A 12,775-nucleotide genomic window follows, 5' to 3' on the forward strand; every position below is an offset into this window, starting at 1 on the left:
CCTAGGGAATCCAGCCCAGCGCTGAACAGTCTAGGGTTGGTATGTCATTATAGCAGGGGGACCCCTGCCGTGTGTCCCACTGCTATAGTGCCGCCAACCCTGGCTGGTTTGCCTAGTGCTGGTAAAGTGAAAATCGGGGGGACCCCACGCAAAATTTTTCCCCGATTTTCACGGGACCAGCACTAGTCAGGCGGCACTAGGGTTAAGCTGGAATAGAGGGGGGACCCCACACTTTTTCTTTTTTTTTTCACTTTAATCTGTTCTTTACAGTTTTAACACTGCCAGGGCAGTGTAACAGTGATGTGTTTGTACAACACGCTGCTTTCAAGCAGTGTGTTGTACCTGGCGTGTTTTGAAGCAAACTCTCCTGAGTTTGCTAACTCGCAGCTTCATACATTTGAGAGCTGTATAGCTGCAGTGACAAACAGTCGGGAGTTTGATCACTGGCGATTTTGACAGAAGCACAACTCTGGCGATTTTGCATGAAATCTCAGCTTCATACATCGGCGAGTTTCAACTCTCCCGAGAAAATCGCTGGAGTTGCAAAATCGCACTTTGATACATTTAACCCATGGTGTGGCAACTCCACCATCAGGGGCCTCACTGCTGCACTCAATTTATAAGTGCTATAAAAAAATATCAAAAAATGTATACAATCAAGATTATGGTTATTTGTAATCTTTTAAATTTATTTCTGTCTGTTATAATTTTTTTTCTATTTTAAATTAGTTTCATTGCTAAAAAAAATGGTGGCTTTTTTTTTTTTAAAGTAAATGTTAAACTTGTATTTAAGGTTTTTTTTACACAATTTGTTTGCGCAATTTAACACATACATTAAGCATTATTTTACATGGGTCAAATCCTGATTGGCTCAAGGTCCAAAATTTTAGTTGTTGTTTTTTTTCTCCATAATTCAGGGCCCAAAAGTGCATAAAGATAAGGACATGGTTGGGTAACGAACGCATGACACCAGTGCTGTAAGGCAGAAGTGCTAGCTACTTAGCCACTGTTCTACTGAAGTCTGCATTGATTTGTTAGGGAAGCTGAGTACATAACAAAGAAGGTGAAAATGGTTTTTAAAAGATAGGTTACTCAACTATACTTACATTATACTCTAAGGAGCATGTAGCCTCAAATTCAACCCCCTCCTCCCCCCGACTTTAAAGGACATTTGTAGTAATAGATGGCAGCCTGCAAATATGCATTTAATGGGGAGGTAAATGTTTAAAAATAATAGCACACATTTAGGACTTCCGGTGGGCGGGCATCTGGTATGGCCGCTTTTTAGATGGGCTCCGTGCAACAGCTTGCTATCCATAGCCATCAGTGAATTTGTACACTCTGAAAACAACAAAGTACGGCTATACTGCACCACGGAGCTCTTTTGCCGATTATCCCCGGAGTCAGGCTCTGAATGAGAGCCACGCTTACCCAACTGCCACGAGGCGAAAATTCATCTATGGGCCGGAATGGAAATCCTTGTCCGGCCTGATCATGTTACGGTGCTGGTAGTTACAGGTCTGATAGTCAGAGCAGGCCTGTACACGACCAGATGCTGAGTCTACTAGGTTCAGAATAAGGAGGCAAGACAAAATGTAGTGCTTCAAAACTTCAATGAAAAACATATATATATATATATATATAAATATGCAGATGATGATATGCAGATGTCAATTAGCCACGGCGGAGCGTGACAAGGTGGTAAACACAATAGCAGTCTATTCACAGCACAGATGATAATATGCAGGTGTCCAATAGCCACGGCGGAGCGTGACAAGGATAAACACAATAACAGTCTTGTTATATGCACATGAACAGACTTGCAGCAGGCTGTGAATCAGTAGAGGCACAATAGAGAGAAAACAAAGTCTTGGTAATATGCACAAGATGATACTTGCAGCAGGGAAATCCTAGTAGAAGGGCTCCAGCACTAGGTAGAGAACTGAAACTCATACACAGGAAGACACAGGATACACAGGAGTCCAAGGAATCAGGCTAGCAACAAGTTGCACTGACAGTGAGCAGATGTCAGTGCTGAGTTTAAATAGAGCAGGTAAAGTGACCACACCCTGAGGGTGAGTCATGTGATGCACAGAAAAACAGAGCAGACAGGGAAAGTAACAAAACCTGGTCAGGATTGTTACAGTACCCCCCTCCCTAGGGGTGGACTCCGGACACCTACGATATTTTTTTAGGGAATCTTTTCCGAAACTGTTCGAGTAAACGAGGAGCATGAATGTCTGAAGCTTTAACCCAAGAACGTTCCTCAGGCCCATAGCCTTTCCAATCGACCAGGAATTGCAGTGATCCTCTGGATCTACGAGAGTCCAATAGTTGTTTAATCTCATATTCAGTTTGATCTTGAGAAGTAGCCGGAGGCGGAGAAGCTGTGACTCTTGAAAATTGATTTTGTACCACAGGTTTTAACAGAGAGACATGAAACACATTGGGAATCCATAGTGAGGATGGAAGTTCCAATCTAAAAGCTGCTGGATTAATTATCTCGGAGATTCGGTAGGGACCGATAAACTTGGGTGCTAGTTTCATACTATGAACTTTTAAACGGATATTTTTTGTGGATAACCAGACTTTATCCCCTGGTAGAAGTGGAGGTGCTGGACACCTTTTTTTATCGAAAAAATTTTTGGCCCGTGCAGCAGAATTCTCCAGATTACTTTTGGTTTGAGTCCAAATGAGAGAAAACTTGCGTAACAGGGAATTTACTGCAGGAACTGAGGAGATAGGAGTTTGAGAAAAGGTAGGTGGTCTGGGATGACATCCATACATGACAAAAAAGGGTGAATTACCAACAGCTTCATGGAAATGATTGTTATGGGCGAATTCAGACCATGGGAGGAGTTCCAGCCAATCCGCTTGGTGAGCAGACACATACATTCGTAGGAATTTTTCGAGCTCTTAGTTAGTCCGTTCGGTCAGGCCATTAGACTGAGGATGGTATGCCGATGAAAAGTCCAATTTAATGCCTAACTGTGAACAAAAGGATCTCCAGAACCTTGAAACAAACTGTGAACCACGGTCTGACACGATATGGAGTGGACAGCCGTGGAGGCGAAATATTTCTTTGATAAAAAGTTCTGCCAACAATGCGGAAGAAGGGAGTCCTTTGAGAGTAATGAAATGAGCTGCTCTTAAAAAACGGTCTCTCACCACCCAGATAACTGTATGAGCTTTGGAAGGAGGCAGATCAGTAATAAAGTCCATAGATACTTGAGACCAGGGTACTTCAGGAACAGGTAGAAGAATAAGAGGACCGAAGGGTCTATGCCGAGGAATCTTATGTTGTGCACATTTAGAGCAGGCAGAAACAAATGATTTTACATCTTTCAGAAGGGATGGCCACCAATAGTACCGGGTCAGGAGTTCTCCAGTCTTCTTGGCTCCAGCATGACCCGAGGAGCGAGATAAATGGGCCCAGCGTAACAACTTGAGACGTAGATGTGGTAATATGAAGGTCCGGCCTGGAGGGCAAGTAGATTTATTCACAGGAGTGAGAGCCAAGACACAACTAGGGTCAAAGATGGGATGAATGTCCTCAGGAGAATCCTGGTCTTCGGAATGAAAGGACCTAGAAAGTGCGTCTGCTTTTTTATTTTTTGATCCCAGACAGAAGGTAAGTCTAATATCAAATCTTGAAAAGAACAAGGACAATCTGGCTTGACGCGGATTCAGACATCGAGCCGAACGGAGATAAATTAGGTTCTTATGGTCTGTATATATTGTAATAGGAAACAAGGCCCCTTCCAACAGATGTCGCCATTCAGACAGGGCTAATTTAATAGCCAATAATTCTTGATCTCCTATACCATAATTCTTTTCTGCTGGGAGGAATTTGCGAGAGAAAAACCCACATGGATGTAGTTTCCTAGAAGCGTCACGTTGAGACAAAACTGCACCAGTGCCCACAGAAGATGCATCTACCTCCAAGAAGAAGGAACGTTGGCAATCAGGTTGCTGAAGAATAGGAGCAGAAGAGAAGGCTGACTTTAGATGCTCAAAGGCAGAGATGGCCTTGGGGGACCAAAGCTTGGGATTGGCTGATTTCTTGGTAAGAGCAGTAATGGGGGCAATGATGGTAGAATACCCCTTGATGAATTGTCTGTAATAATTGGCGAAGCCAAGGAAGCGTTGGATAGCTTTCAACCTGTGGGCAAGGGCCAATCCACAATTGCTCTTAGTTTAGCTGGGTCCATTTGAAGGGCTGTGCCCGAGAGGATGTAGCCTAAGAAAGGAATCTGAGGTTGCTCGAAAAGGCACTTTTCAAGTTTACAGAAGAGGTTGTGTTCTCTCAGACGAGTCAGGACTTGACCTACATGCTCCCTATGTGAAGGGAGGTCTCGAGAAAATATGAGAATATCGTCCAGGTAGATGATGACGAATTGATAGAGAAGGTCTTGGAAAATATCATTCATGAGGGTTTGGAATACAGCTGGAGCATTACAAAGCCCAAAGGGCATTACAAGATATTCAAAGTGCCCATCATGTGTGTTAAATGCTGTTTTCCATTCGTCACCTGCTTTAATACGAACGAGATTGTAGGCCCCTCGTAAATCTAATTTGGTGAACACAGTAGCGCCTTTAATGCGGTTGAACAGCTCGGAGATGAGAGGTAATGGATACCTATTCTTAACGGTAATAGCATTAAGTCCTCGAAAATCAATGCATGGCCGGAGGCCGCCATCCTTCTTTTTAACGAAAAAGAATCCAGCGCCAGCTGGAGAGGTGGACTTCCGGATAAAACCTTTTTGCAGGTTTTCTTGAATATATGTAGACATTGCCTGGGTCTCAGGAAGAGAAAGGGGATATACACGACCACGAGGAATAGGTTTGTCAGGAAGAAGCTCGATTCCACAATCCCAAATGCGATGAGGGGGAAGCTTGGTTGCCTCCTTTTCACAGAAGACGTCTGCATACTGTTGGTATTGATGAGGTAAAGATGGTAATGACAATGCATTGGTTAGATGAAGAGGTACTACTTTCTTCAGACAGTGAGACTGACACAGTGATCCCCAGGACAAAATTTGAGCAGTATCCCAGTCCAGAGTTGGGGAGTGGAGACGTAACCATGGCAGACCTAACACAAGGGAATTGATGGTCTTTGGAAGAACTAGGAAGGATATTTTTTCCTGGTGCAGGATTCCAATTTGAAGGGTGAGGGGAACCGTCCGGAACTGAATGAAGCCTCCTGGAATATTACTGCCATTGATGGCTGTGAGGCATACAGGACGTTCTAGTGGTGTAGTAAGAATATGATATTTTTCAACCACAGTGGCGGCAATAAAATTACCGGCTGCACCAGAATCCAGAAAAGCATCCAGCGGAATAGAGAGATTCCCAAAAAACAGAAAAACAGACAACAAGAGGTTCTCTTTGTGATGAGAACTGTTGAGGGAAAAATCAAACAGACCTAACGGGGTTCCCACTTGCTCTGTTTGGTCTGAGCGTTTTCCTGGACGCGTAGGACAACTACTGATGCGATGGGACTTCCCTCCACAATAGAGGCACAGATTATTTTTAAATCTTCTCTCTCTCTCACTTGGAGAGAGGCGGGACCTACCCACTTGCATGGGTTCTGTTGGGGGCTTAGCGGCCTCTAAGTTATGGAAAACAGGGCGATGATTAGGACACCGAATCTGTTCCTTTTCTTGAACCCTCTCCTTGAATCGAAGATCTATTTTGACACACAATGAGATCAGATCATCCAAGGAAGATGGGAGGTCATGGGACGCCAACACGTCTTTAATTTGATCAGATAGGCCTTGCCAGAACGTGGCCACCAGCGCTTCGTCATTCCAGCGCAGTTCGGAGGCCATTGTTCTAAATAAGATAGCATATTGTCCCACAGAATGAGAGCCTTGTCGTAAACGAAGAATTCCTGTAGCTGCACTGGAAAGCCGACCAGGTTCATCAAAAATGTTTTTGAAGGTTGTCCGAAATTCTGTATAATTTTGCAGCAAGGGGTCATTCTTCTCCCATAGGGGTGAGGCCCAGGCCAGGGCTTGACTAGAAAGAAGGGACAAAATGTAGGCAATTTTTGCCCTATCCGTAGGAAAGTTTCTGGGCAATAAATCAAAGTGAATTGCGCACTGATTCATGAATCCTCTACATGACTTGGGGTTCCCATCGTACATAGGAGGATTAGGAATTTGTGGGTACATGGTGGTTGTGTTAGCAGAAGACTCAGCAGATGTCTTAGATTTATGGGAGGATGCCAGAGTGTCCTGAAAAGAATCCAGACGAGAGGATACATCCTGTAAGAACTGCATGAGACGATCTTGATCGGTCTCTTGTTTTTCCACTCTCCCTATTAGGTGTTGAAATAGGTCCTTGGTAGTGGGATCGTCCATGGTGTTCATTTCCTTTTTTGGGTCAGTGCAAACTGTTACGGTGCTGGTAGTTACAGGTCTGATAGTCAGAGCAGGCCTGTACACGACCAGATGCTGAGTCTACTAGGTTCAGAATAAGGAGGCAAGACACGATGTAGTGCTTCAAAACTTCAATGAAAAACATATATATATATATATAAATATGCAGATGATGATATGCAGATGTCAATTAGCCACGGCGGAGCGTGACAAGGTGGTAAACACAATAGCAGTCTATTCACAGCACAGATGATAATATACAGGTGTCCAATAGCCACGGCGGAGCGTGACAAGGATAAACACAATAACAGTCTTGTTATATGCACATGAACAGACTTGCAGCAGGCTGTGAATCAGTAGAGGCACAATAGAGAGAAAACAAAGTCTTGGTAATATGCACAAGATGATACTTGCAGCAGGGAAATCCCAGTAGAAGTGCTCCAGCACTAGGTAGAGAACTGAAACTCATACACAGGAAGACACAGGATACACAGGAGTCCAAGGAATCAGGCTAGCAACAAGTTGCACTGACAGTGAGCAGATGTCAGTGCTGAGTTTAAATAGAGCAGGTAAAGTGACCACGCCCTGAGGGTGAGTCATGTGATGCACAGAAAAACAGAGCAGACAGGGAAAGTAACAAAACCTGGTCAGGATTGTAACAGATCATGAACCATCTGTGTGGAGAAGAACCTGATTGCCCCTTAAAGATCGTTGAGTCAGAGTGGAAGCCGAAATCACATTTTTAACCTCCTTTGTGGAAAGAGACGGCGACCCGACTGAGAAAAAGGCGCGAAAATTGAAGGGCTGACACTTACCTGGAAATCCTGCTGGAGAAGTCTCTTTCAGTGGTGGAAGAGGGACGGCAGGTGTGAGAGGAGCGCCCAGCGAGACTCCAGCAGAGAGAGGCGGTGACCGACCTGAGAGAGGGTGCGTGGCTGGAGGTGCCGGTGTGTCGGGCGGACGCGCTGGAGGGTCTTGGTCCGGCGGTGGAGGTCGAGTGGAGGCTGCGTGAGGAGAGTTGAGGAGCAAAGTCGCAGTGATCGGGAGATCGGGAGGTGACAAGCGGCTTCTTGTGGTGGGCGAGGTGGTAATATCGCAGGTGCCCCCTGTTCCCAGTGGTGCATTGGAGAGGGCTGAGGAGAGCCTGAGCCAGAGGAGGTTAACCTATTTTGATGTAGTGAATCCCGATGCCTATCATCCTCTAGCGCACAAACATCTTCAGGGAGATGATCTTACAGTAAGAGCTGGAGACACTGAACATTTCTGTATTTTCTCTCTGCTACACTTGGCTTGGACAGAACACACTCTCTATAACCAGCTGTATATGCTCTCCTAGAATAATTTATGCTGTGGATGAGAAGTAATAGGTTGTTAACCTTAATTCCATTGTGAGATCCTGCCTTTTTTAATATAGGGCTAAGTGTGTGAGTTGGGAAAACTGATTTCTTACATGCCTGTAAAAATCACCCATATATGTGCTAACTTTTATATGCGATAAGATCTCATTGTATAACTTTGCTGACATCTGGTGGTGGTAGAAGCATAGTGCTCTTAAATATCACAAGTTAAAATTTGTAGTTACTTAATTAACAATAGGCTTGAAAGGGAAAACCTTACTGTATCAGTGACCATTTAAGTTGAGTATGAGAATCTCGAATATATCATTCATGTAATAATTGTATAGTTAATCAAAGCAATTGATTAAATGTGAATTGATTAAATATTGAAGAAAATGTAAACTATCCTTTCAAAACTGATAACTTGGGTATTCACCCCGCATATTTGGGATTCTACTACCACCTAGTGGTGACAAGTGCCTAAATACTTTTGAAAAATATAAAATCAAAATTATATGGTGAAGCAGTTAGAGAATTATAAGGCTAATTAATTCTAGACTTGCAGATGGTGTCTTAATTGTATCAGCAACGGATAAACTGGGAGTCAAGGTTTAAAGAATAGTACGGATACATCTATAGCTTAACTCCGTAAGGTAAATGTAGTCTCTCAAGAAGAGAAGAAAATGTAAATCTCTATCTCTAATCTAACAACCTAGGCACATACCAACGAGAGGGGTCTCTCTCTTTTACCTATCTTGTGCATTCCATGGAAAAAAAATTACATAAACAAAATACAGGGGCAAGTGTATCCAAAGCTTCCCTTTCTATAATGGGAAAACCGAAATCACAAACTAATAAATCTGTCCCTTCTCCCCCGCCTACCCCGTCATCGGATATGGCCCAATTCAATAATTCTGACTCTGCATTGGTCCCATCGCAAAGTACATCTCCTTCCATATCGGCAGTGGAATGCTCAGCCATATTCATGCCTCAGATTGATAAACAATTCCAAGCTTTGCGGTATACGGTTGAGAATGTTCTGTCTACCATTACAGCTAATACAACCCGTATTGCTGAATTGCAACAATGGACTAGTGACATAGAAGATAAAAATCAGTCACAAGATGCTAAAGTAGATAGTCACTCCCAAACTCTTCAACAACTCACAGATAAGTTTGATGACCTGGAAAACAGGAATCGGAGGAACAACCTTCGATTCATAGGTATACCTGTCATGAGTCGCGGCAGTGCCTCAGGCCACCGCGACTCTCTGTGCCCGCAGGAAGCGTCCTAGCCGTCTCCATGACAATCGGGATGTCACTTCCTGTTTCGCCCCGGCCAAGCGCTATGTCCCCGCATTAGGGGCAGCCGGGCGCATGCGCAGAGCATAAGAATTAATTATTATTCAACTCCTTGATTAGCTAGCTGGTTACCTCTGTTGGGGCTTAGCCTCCCTGCCGGTTATAGTTCCAGTTCTCTGTGTACCTAGCCTGCTGCTGTGTCTGTACCTGTATTTCTATTGCACTTCCCCTGTTTAACCTCTTGCCTGTTCATTTGGATTTGATTCTTGCCTGTTACCCTGACCTTTTGCATTGTGACCCGGACCTCCTTTGATCGCTGCCAGCCCTGACATCTTGCCTGTCCCTCACCACGTTGCCTGCTTCTGACCTACGACCTCGGCCTGTTTCCTGACTACGCTAGATTCTACTCCCCGCTACCCTGCTCTACAGTACATTCATACACCTGTACTACCTTGAGTATAAGACCTGGGGGCATCCGAGTACCTGTGAGCATAACGAGCTCTACGGGAAAGGCGGCTGCTATAGGTGAAGACCTCTCCATCTGGTTCTACGGGTTTATGTTAAGACCGTTAGCCTTAACAATACCAGAGAAAATTAAAGGGTCACAACTTACTCACTACCTAAGCGTTCTGATTCCTTTGGCTCTAGAGCTTGAAGAGTCCATGGATAAACCTCATATTGAAAGGGTACATAGGATAGGCCAGGGGAGAGAGGGAGAGAGATCATTTATAGCCAGCTTCCTGGACCATAGAGCGAAAGAAGCAATACTGGGGGCCTATAGAAAACAGGGGTCATTGATTATTGAAGGAACAAAAATCCTAATTTTTCAAGACTTTTCAGTCATTGTGTCACAAAAACGTAAATATTTTTCAGCTGTATGTAAACATTTGATAGACAGCAAACAAGCGTTTTTCCTTACTCTATCCAGCCAGACTTAGGGAGAAAGACTTTGTTTTTTGAAGACCCAATAGAAGCCAGTAAACATTTCCTTCAGAGGTCACCCCCACGAGGGGCCCCAGCCGAAAACAGAGTATCCCCTAATCGTTGAGATAGCAAATTATATATAATGTGCGTGCTTTTTTCCTAAAAAGGGTTGTGTCTGGTATCAATATGTTAATTACATTTCTTCTCGTTATGGTTATAAGTTATAAAGTTAAAGAAATGTTCATATCTGAGAGGATAGATCCCGACCAAGAGTCTGGGGTTTATTCCAGCTTGTTAATGGAAAAAGGAAAAATAAAAAATGGTGGAAGTTCAAATGTTTTCATGTTATGTTTACATTCTGTTTTCTAAATTGTTCCTTAGGATAACTATTTACAATTATTTATATTGTAACTTTCTATAAGGGTTTATACTTCGGTTTGTATTACGTGTTTCTGGATGGGTTGGCTGGGTTTGGCTGCCCGGCCTTGCACCCCACATACTTTGGGTCATAGGAGCGTGCGGACAGTGTAGTCCCCACAATCTCCCTGTTCACAATATCTAAACATAAGATACTTGAAACCCAACTCCTGAGCCCATTCGACCAATCCTATTTGAGACGGTTTGAACTCCCACTTTTCCGTGGGCTCAACCTCAGTGATCACCTCTCTCTCCCACACTTTGTTAGGTGGGGTGGTCAATCACTAGTTATCCTTACCCCCTTACTAATACTCCCTTTTTACCCTCCCCCTCTTTTTCCTTTTTTCTTCTCTCTTTGCTACTTAAGCTTTGCTTGCTCCCCCTTGCCCCCTTCGCTCAAATCAGTACGTCCTTTGATACTTGTGTAGAGCATCATGTCTTTGTCTTTTGCTTCTATTAATGTTAAAGGGCTCAACACACCACAAAAAAGGTCACTATTACTAGGGATGAGCGCACTCGGATTTATGAAATCCGAGCCCACCCGAACGTTGCGGATCCGAGTCGGATCCGAGACAGATCCGGGTATTGGCGCCAAATTCAAAAGTGAAACTGAGGCTCTGACTCATAATCCCGTTGTCGGATCTCGCGATACTCGGATCCTATAAATTCCCCGCTAGTCGCCGCCATCTTCACTCGGGCATTGATCAGGGTAGAGGGAGGGTGTGTTAGGTGGTCCTCTGTGCTGTTTAGTTCTGTGCTGTTTAGTTCTGTGCTGTTTAGTTCTGTGCTGTTTAGTTCTGTGCTGTTTAGTTCTGTGCTGTTTAGTGCTGTGCTGTGCAGTGCTGTGCTGTGCTGTGCTGTGCTGTGCTGTGCTGTGCTGTGCTGTGCTGTGTTCTGCAGTATCAGTCCAGTGGTGCTTTGTGCTGTGCTCTGTCCTTCTGAGGTCAGTGGTGCTGCTGGGTCCTGTGCTGTGTCCTGTTCAGTCCAGTGGTGCTGTGTCCTGTGCTCTGTGCTTCTAAGGGCATAGTTATTTCCCAATTATTCCCAAGTTTTTAAAAAATAAAAAAAAAGTAAAAAAAAATAAAAAATTAGAAATTAAAAAAAATATATATAATTATAACCAAATGTGCAAAACCAATCCAGCAGTATAAGTCCATTGGTACTGCAATATTACCAAGTTCACACATTCTGCAGTATCAGTCCAGTGGTGCTGTGTCCTGTGCTCTGTCCTGCTGAGTTCCGTAGTGCTGCTGGGTCCTGTGCCGTGTCCTGTTCAGTCCAGTGGTGCTGTGTCCTGTGCTCTGTGCTTCTAAGGGCATAGTTATTTCCCCATTATTCCCAAGTTTTTAAAAATTAAAAAAAAGTAAAAAAAAATAAAAAAGTAAAAAAAATAAAAATAAATATAATAATTATAACCAAATTTGCAAAACCAATCCAGCAGTATAAGTCCATTGGTACTGCAATATTACCAAGTTCACACATTCTGCAGTATCAGTCCAGTGGTGCTGTGTCCTGTGCTCTGTCCTGCTGAGTTCCGTAGTGCTGCTGGGTCCTGTGCCGTGTCCTGTTCAGTCCAGTGGTGCTGTGTCCTGTGCTCTGTGCTTCTAAGGGCATAGTTATTTCCCCATTATTCCCAAGTTTTTAAAAAATAAAAAAAAAGTAAAAAAAAATAAAAAATTTAAAAAAAAAAAAAATATATAATAATTATAACCAAATTTGCAAAACCAATCCAGCAGTATAAGTCCATTGGTACTGCAATATTACCAAGTTCACACATTCTGCAGTATCAGTCCAGTGGTGCTGTGTCCTGTGCTCTGTCCTGCTGAGTTCCGTAGTGCTGCTGGGTCCTGTGCCGTGTCCTGTTCAGTCCAGTGGTGCTGTGTCCTGTGCTCTGTGCTTCTAAGGGCATAGTTTTTTCCCCACTATTCCCAAGTTTTTTAAAAATTAAAAAAAAGTAAAAAAAAATAAAAAATTTAAAAAAAAAAAAAAATATATAATAACGGCTTAGGCCCTGGCCCGTGTTCATGACTAGTGGTTCAGCTTCACCCACGGATCTTAGCCCTCCTCCTCCTCCCCCCCCCTACAAAAAATTGAAGAGAGTTATGCTGTCAGCAACAAAACAGCAAACAACTCTGCCTTCTAAAGAGAAATTATCACAAATCCCCAAGGCGAGTCCAAGGGTGTTGGTGGTTGTCAAGCCTGACCTTCCCATCACTGTACGGGAAGAGGTGGCTCGGGAGGAGGCTATTGATGATGTAGCTGGCGCTGTGGAGGAACTTGATGATGAGGATGGTGATGTGGTTATTGTAAATGAGGCACCAGGGGGGGAAAAAGCTGATGTCCATGGGATGAAAAAGCCCATCGTCATGCCTGGTCAGAAGACCAAAAAATGCACCTCTTCGGTCTGGAGTTA

This window comes from Mixophyes fleayi, chromosome 12, assembly GCF_038048845.1.
Source record: "Mixophyes fleayi isolate aMixFle1 chromosome 12, aMixFle1.hap1, whole genome shotgun sequence".
Classification (NCBI taxonomy): Eukaryota; Metazoa; Chordata; class Amphibia; order Anura; family Limnodynastidae; genus Mixophyes; species Mixophyes fleayi.